The 7,143-nt window shown below is 39.9% G+C and overlaps 1 pseudogene; it reads right to left on the bottom strand.

Moving 5' to 3' along the window:
- Positions 1 to 319: 319 nt before the first annotated feature.
- On the bottom strand, positions 320 to 1,628 carry LOC103091992 (ribonuclease P protein subunit p21-like; annotated as a pseudogene).
- Positions 1,629 to 7,143: the final 5,515 nt, after the last annotated feature.

Below are 7,143 nucleotides of genomic sequence, written 5' to 3'. Positions count from 1 at the left end.
CTTGATTTCTATATAGGGTATCTTTCAAGCAAGTCACTTCATCTCTGTAAAATGTAGAAATGTAAAATGATGAAAGGATTTCCAAGGTTCCTGTGTACATTCTGCAACTGAATTTTATTAGCTTTTATGAATGATCTCTATCATGTACTAGGAACTGTGAATTTATTTCTCATTACTAGGTTTAACAGATAGTTGTTCAACACAGAGACTAAATCTTTAATTGAGGTCATTTACTTGGCAGAATAGCTTTCTAGCATATTCAAGTTCCTTCCTTCCATTTCAACCAGGCTTAAACTGATCTCTATCAGGCTGATTTTCATGATGAATCCCCTACTCATGTGGGGGGTACCATCTCCTGGTTCTTACAAATCAAAACTTTCCAGAGTGATTTGTGGAATGTGATTCTTCATTTGCTGATGTGCCTTGCAGCTGCTCTTCCTCTTTTCTACACCTTAAAGGGCACACAGCTTAAAGACAGTGAGTGAAACAGGTTCCTCTAACTCTGGTGCCAGTGCTTTTCCCACATTACAAGTTGTGTCAAAAAAGTTAGGCTTAGTTCACTAGAGTTCTTAGCTCTTGAAAACACTGTCTATACATTGGATACCCCAATAAGAGGCAGGACAAAATTTTATATGAATGAGGGCCCATGTTCCCTAGTTCTTTGCATCCCTTATTATTGTATTTTGGGGATCTGATGCTCAGATTTCCCTCCAGAAGGCTGAACTGAGACTGGATGGTTTGTGGGTGCCACAGGTTTATTCGATTTGAGATCAGCCTGATTCCCCTGCTGCGCCTCAGGCCGGTCCCCCCAGAGCTGGTGTTTGGGGTCATTGAGGTTATCTTCGGCTTCGATGGCATGTTAGACAAGTCTGTACTGTCCAGCGCTGCCCTAGGCGACGCCTCTGCCACTGGGTGCAAGTCAGACCGGGGATGAGGAGGGAGGAGCAGCCGCGACAGAGGGTCCTTTTCACTGAGGGGTCCTGTCGCAGGACGAACCTCTTCCCGATGGTTCTCTCCGTGTGGCAGTAAAACCTCGCCAGCGCCTGGTTCTTGGGGTTCTGGGCTAGGATGCAATGGGCAGCCTGGTACAAGAAGCTGAGTCTCTGAAAAGCCTCCTTGTCCTTCACCTGGCCCGCCATTCGCCCAGCAGCTCTTATACACCCTGGCCCGCCATAATATTCGGTTTTATATTTTTGAGAGTTGGGGTGGGGTTTTTAGGAGCTGATCCCTTATTGATCCACTACTTAAATTTATGCAGGACCATAGAGTCATTGAATTGAAGTATGGAAAGGACCCCAAAGACCAATCTCATCCACAACCCTTTCATTTTACAGGTAAGGAAACTGAGGTCCAGTGAAGTCAAGTAAATTTTCCTTTCAGAATGTGTGCTGGACCTTTGAGATCAAACGTCCTTGATAATTTTTCCAGACAGATTAGCAGTTTATTAAGCAGGAAGTATGCATTCTACAGAAACTGAACGTTGTCATCTCAAAGATCCTCCTTTTTATCTCTGTTCTTATCATAGGATGAGTTCATCGCATGACCAAGTTCAAAAGAGAAGGCAGAAAATAGCCCATCAACAGTTGTCACACCTATTAGTTACATCCCATGTACCAAGTACACTGATTATGGCTTTGGGAGTCAATACTTCAGTTACCTCTGTTCTTTGACTGCTGCTAAAAATCAAGCAGCTGTTTTGGGAGCCTGGGTGCCATCAGCCAGGCTTCCTATTTGGTGCAAAACCTTTTAGTTTTTATCATCTCTAATCAAAGTGTACTGGAACTAGTTCCATCAGTTTCTTGGTAGTGTTTAGACTTGATTGATTGATTTGTCTAAACTTGAGAAAGTGACAGAAAAAACAATACAGATTAAATTTAAAAGTATGTCTTGTGCATATCTTTTTTTTTTTTAAGGGTAGGTTGCTAAACATTTATCACTGCCTCAAATCTTTTCTAGAAGCAGTTGGGACTAAGAAGTCTAAATATTTAAAAAAAAATGAGAAAAACTGAGTGACTTGGAAATGTCATGGGCCACTTAATTTATTCCCCACAGTTGATTTTTTTTTTAAATAAAGGCCTCACTCAATCTGAAGACTTAATGACTTTTCTTCACTAACTCTCTGTCTCTGTGTATTTGTCTATTTATCCCTCAAACTTTTACCTTCTGCCTTAGAATCAATACTAGATATGGATTCCAAAGCAGGAGAGCAGTAAGGGCTACACAATTGGGATTGTGTTTTGCCCAGGGTCAAACAGCTAGGAAGAATTTAAGGTCACATTTGAACCCAGGACCTCCTGTATCTAGGCCTGGCTTTCTGTCTACTGACACTGATTTATCTTTTGGGTCAATTAGTGTGGATGGTAACTATATACCTGTGTTCTAAGTCAATAATAATGACGATGATGACCATATCTGACTTATAGACTTTAAGGTTTGCAAAGTATTTTACATACATTGTTTAATTTGACTTCCTAATTAAATTCCAATAGAATAGGGAAGAACTAGAAAACATATTTCATTACATAAAAATCAAAATGAGGGAGAAAGTATAGCATTCCTTCTGGGCTACTGACCTTGTAATCATAGACTTTCCAAAGAGCTGGTTGGTAGTTCAGGTTCTCTGGTGGGTTTTCTCTATAAAATTATAGCTCACAAGCCCTGACTTGTGAACTTCCCTTTAACAGTCAGTGAGTAGACACAATTAGCTCAAAGCAAAGGCATTTATTTACTAAGATGGACTTAGGTACAAGATATAAAATGATACTCATCAAAAACTAGAGTACAGGGAGGGGCAGCTGGGTGGGTCAGTGGATTGAAAGTCAGGACTAGAGATGGGAGGTCCTGGGTTCAACTCTGTCCTCAGATACTTCCTAGCTATATGACCCTGGGCAAGTCACTTAACCCCCCCTTGCCTCCATCCAAAAAGAATGTCTGTTAAGTTATTTGGGTTCCCAAGGTCTGTTTCTCTCCATAGCTCAACTCTTGACTGATAGAACTTCCTCTTGAGCCCATGACTGGTTTCTTCTTTCCTGCCAGAAGTTTCATTTCTTGAACCAGCTTGAGCCTTGACCATCTGTGTATGTATTTGACCAGAGAGTGTGTATCTCCTCCCTGATGGGGACAGAATCTCTACTGGTCAATTAGCTCTGCTTTAAAGTTCCGAGGCTGATGGAGGAGTACAGCAGAGAAGATAGAGAAATACTCTCTCCTCTCTCTCAAGAATGCTTCCCTTTCAGGATCTAAGTTCTTTTTCAGGCTCTTGTCTGAACGGGACTGAAAAGCTAATGAACTCCACTTCTGAAGAGCCCTCAAGGGGCATGGCCAATTTTTTTTCTGGCAGTGGCATTGCTTCTTTCAAATCTGAATGTTATAGCCCTCCTCAAACTCCAGTGACTTCCTATTACTTCTAGGAATAAATACAAAATGCTCTGTTTGGCATTCTAAACCCATTCTAAACCCTTCAAAACCTAGCCCTCTCCTCCCAGTCTTATACCTTATTCCCTAACACATACACACACACACACACACACACACACTCTTTGCAATAGCAGTGACACTGTCCTCCAGCTATTCCACAAACAGCTATGAGCATTTTCTCTAGCTGTACCCCATGCGGGGAATACTATTCCTCCTAGGTGTGGACCTTCCCAGCTTCCTTTAAGTCCCAGTTGAAATCCCATTTTCTCCAGGAAGCCTTACCTAATCCCTCTTAATTCTGGTGCCTTCTCTCTGTTAATTACTTCCTATTCACCCCATCTCTCCTCCCCCATATAGTTTGCTTTGTACATATTTGTTTGCACAATGTATTCTCTATTAGATTATGAGTTCCCCCTTGAGGGGAGGTACTGTTTTTTTTCTTCTTTTTGAGTCTCTAGCACTTAGCTCAGTGCCTGACACCCAGTAGGTACTTTATAATGTTGATTGATTGGTTAAAATCAGAGAAAGGTATTCATAATTTACAAAGGGATATAAAGTATTAACAGTTTGTTAACATATTAACGCCTCTGTCCCATGATTCTTCCTGGTAAATGGGGGAAAGATTGGTTAGGGTACAACTTCCTCTCTTACAAAAGGATTTTTGGCTAGGATAGACTTAACATGGGTGAAAATCCAGTTAATAAATGTAAGCAAAATAGAATAAGCATAGTTGACATTCTGATAATACTTTATGGTTGACAAAGTATTTTATATAGTTTTTCACTTGACTCTCACACGAACCCTGTGAAATAACTGATATTATTATCCCCATCACATACATGTGTTTATACACATATGAAGAAACCGGGATTTAGAGTTGAGAGGGAAGGGTTTTACAGTTATGAAGCATAGAAGGCAAAGGTTTTCAGGTCTCCCAAATCCTATATTCTGTCCCTTCTACCTCCCTAGGTTCTAAATTCAAAGTTGACATTTGTTTTTTAGTTTCCAAAATGGAAATTCCCTGGCAATTTCAGGAGGAACGAAGAGGAATAATTCAAAAGCAACACTTCCAAGAAAAAAAAATCAGTTTTTTAAGAGGCACATTGTGGAAAGAAGAGCCAAGGATCGTGTGGCAACATTACCACAGGCAGCTTGGTCCCTGAGAAACAGAGGACTTTTCTTAATTACTCTCATTCAGCAATCTTTGAAAGTTGCTCTTGCAGCACTAACCTTATTCATAAGCTCCTTTCTAAAGAGTTTCCAAAAGAACATACCCTAAATTACAGAGTTTAGCTTTCTGAAACAGTTTCTGAAGCTATTCTGCTACAATAGGGACCCCACAGTTAATGTTTGATTTCCACTGTTTCCAGAGAATGGGCTTTTGAAACTGAAAGTGCCAGTACTGGGTCACTGCTGAAAATGTGGCACAAAATGTTAGCCAAGAGAACATCAATGTTACATTCAGGTATTGGTAAATGAGAGTAAAGAAAGCTGGCATTAGTTTATCTCAGAAGTGTGAGCAAGTGACCAGGGATTATCCTAAATGTATTCTTGTATTTGCTGATGAATGCCTGTCCATGATACCTGGTGGTAGTCAGTCTTCTCATCTTCTGCCATTTTAGGAAGTAAAAGATAGAGGAATAGTCAGTTTCTCCCCGTAAATAGGAATTATGATGATACAAGATACCCCACATTACTGAGGAAATATTTTCAGTTTTCTGATCGATTTCATGGTTTGTCTGTGGAAAGCTCCCAATAGCTATAATAGAGTAAAACCAATTTAAATACCTGATGTAGAGGAAAGAGTGCTGGATGTGAAGTTAGATGTTTGGGGCTCCAGTCCCAGGAGTTTTACCAATTACTGTGCCACTTACTTTAAGTTATTTAAATTTTCTAGACTTTAGTTTCTTCATCTGTAACATAAGGAGGTTGGACAAGGTAATATCTAACACCCCTTTAAACTTGAAATCTGTGATCCTATCATAGTCACGAGATGGAGGTTATTAAATCCAGCATGGCTTCATCAAGAATAAGTCATACTAGACTGACATTTTCTTTTTCGGACTGAGTTTCTTGATCAATGGACAGGGGAATGACTTGGATTTTGATATCTGAATTTCAATAAGACATTTGCCATAGTATCAGATGATATTTTTTCTTTTAGGCAAGATGGAGACATGTGAGCTGGCCAATGGTCCAGTTAAATGGATCTGGAACTATCTAGTTGAAAAAAGCAATAAGCCAACATCAGTGTGTGGGGAGCTTTCTAGTGGAGTGATCTAGGGATTTGTCCTTAATGAGACACTCTGGGTATTGTAAAAATTAATTTTATCTCTAGTAATAAAAATATATTTTTTGAGGTTTATTAGAAATCAAGGAATAAAAAAGATACAAATAAAAACCATGTGCCCATGCTGATTAGCCCATTCAAAATCCCCACACTTAGCTTAGTTTACCATTATACTTCCTACATCATTGCAATGGCAGAGAGAGAAGAGAGCATGGGAGGCATTACTGCCAATTAAATATTAATTGTGATCTCACCCAGGTGGAGACTCATGGTGAGATTATAGGGAATTCTGGGAAATACCAAGGACTTCTGGAGATTGAAGTGTAGGGTTCAAAATCTCCATTTATACAGTATCATGATGAATTTGTGATGAAGAGGAATTGAGGCACAAATGCCTGTTTTAAAATTTTATTTATCTTTTTCAGTTACAGGTAGAAATTATCTTTGACAATTATTTTCAGACATTTTAGGATTCAGATTTTCTCTCTTCCTTCTCACTCACACCCCAAGGTAGTAAATAGATATATCAATACTTTCATGCAGAGGGCAGCTGGGTGGCTCAGTGGCAATGGATTGAGAGTCATTCCCAGAGACAGGAGGTCCTGGGTTCAAATTTGGCCTCAGACACTTCCTGGCTGGGTAACCTGGGGCAAGTCACTTGACCCCCATTGCCTAGCCCTTACCACTCTTCTGCCTTATAACCAATACCCAGTTTTGATCCTAAGACAGAAGGTAAGGGTTTAAAAAAATACTTTCATGCAACACATAGTTCCATATTATGAGCATTACCTATTTATTGGCAAGGGTAGCAGTTGCTAATAATAGATGTTAATGACCCCTCAGTGACCAGAGACATATGTTGTAGTCAGAGCACCCTTTTTTATACAATTGGTTATTGATGGGGGCCATCACATCACGACGCCTTGACTGAGTCACACATGGTAGCTGGGGAGACCACAGAGTGGTCCTTGGAGAGATGTGACTGCCCAGTCTATCCCCCTTGCATGACTTCTTTCATCAATGCCCCTTACCTATGAATTGGCATGATTATTATTCCCCCTAGTCTCAAAAGAAATAATGCAAGAGCAAAACACATGTACCCTAATTCCCTAAAACATCACCAAAAGACCAGACCTTAAACCCAATCCCAAAAAGACTATCACGGGTTAACTTTTATTTAGGTACATAATTCCCAGCAAAACCATAGCTACAGGCCAAGCCCACAACTTTCTCATGAAGCCAGCACACAAATCAATCATAGAGGCTCATACAATAGGTACAGGTACAGTACGGTACACTAAGCTTCAAAATGTCTCAGTGACTCAATTACACAAATCAGTAATTCAAACTCCCTAATAAGCCACCTGTGATGAAATCATTTATCTTGTGTGGAACCTTTATTCTGTCTGTAATCACAATACAAAAATATAGAATGT

The sequence above is a fragment of the Monodelphis domestica genome, chromosome 3, assembly GCF_027887165.1.
Source record: "Monodelphis domestica isolate mMonDom1 chromosome 3, mMonDom1.pri, whole genome shotgun sequence".
NCBI lineage: Eukaryota > Metazoa > Chordata > Mammalia > Didelphimorphia > Didelphidae > Monodelphis > Monodelphis domestica.
The sequence above is the reverse complement of the archived record's forward strand: the minus strand, read 5'-3'. Positions and strand labels throughout refer to the sequence as shown.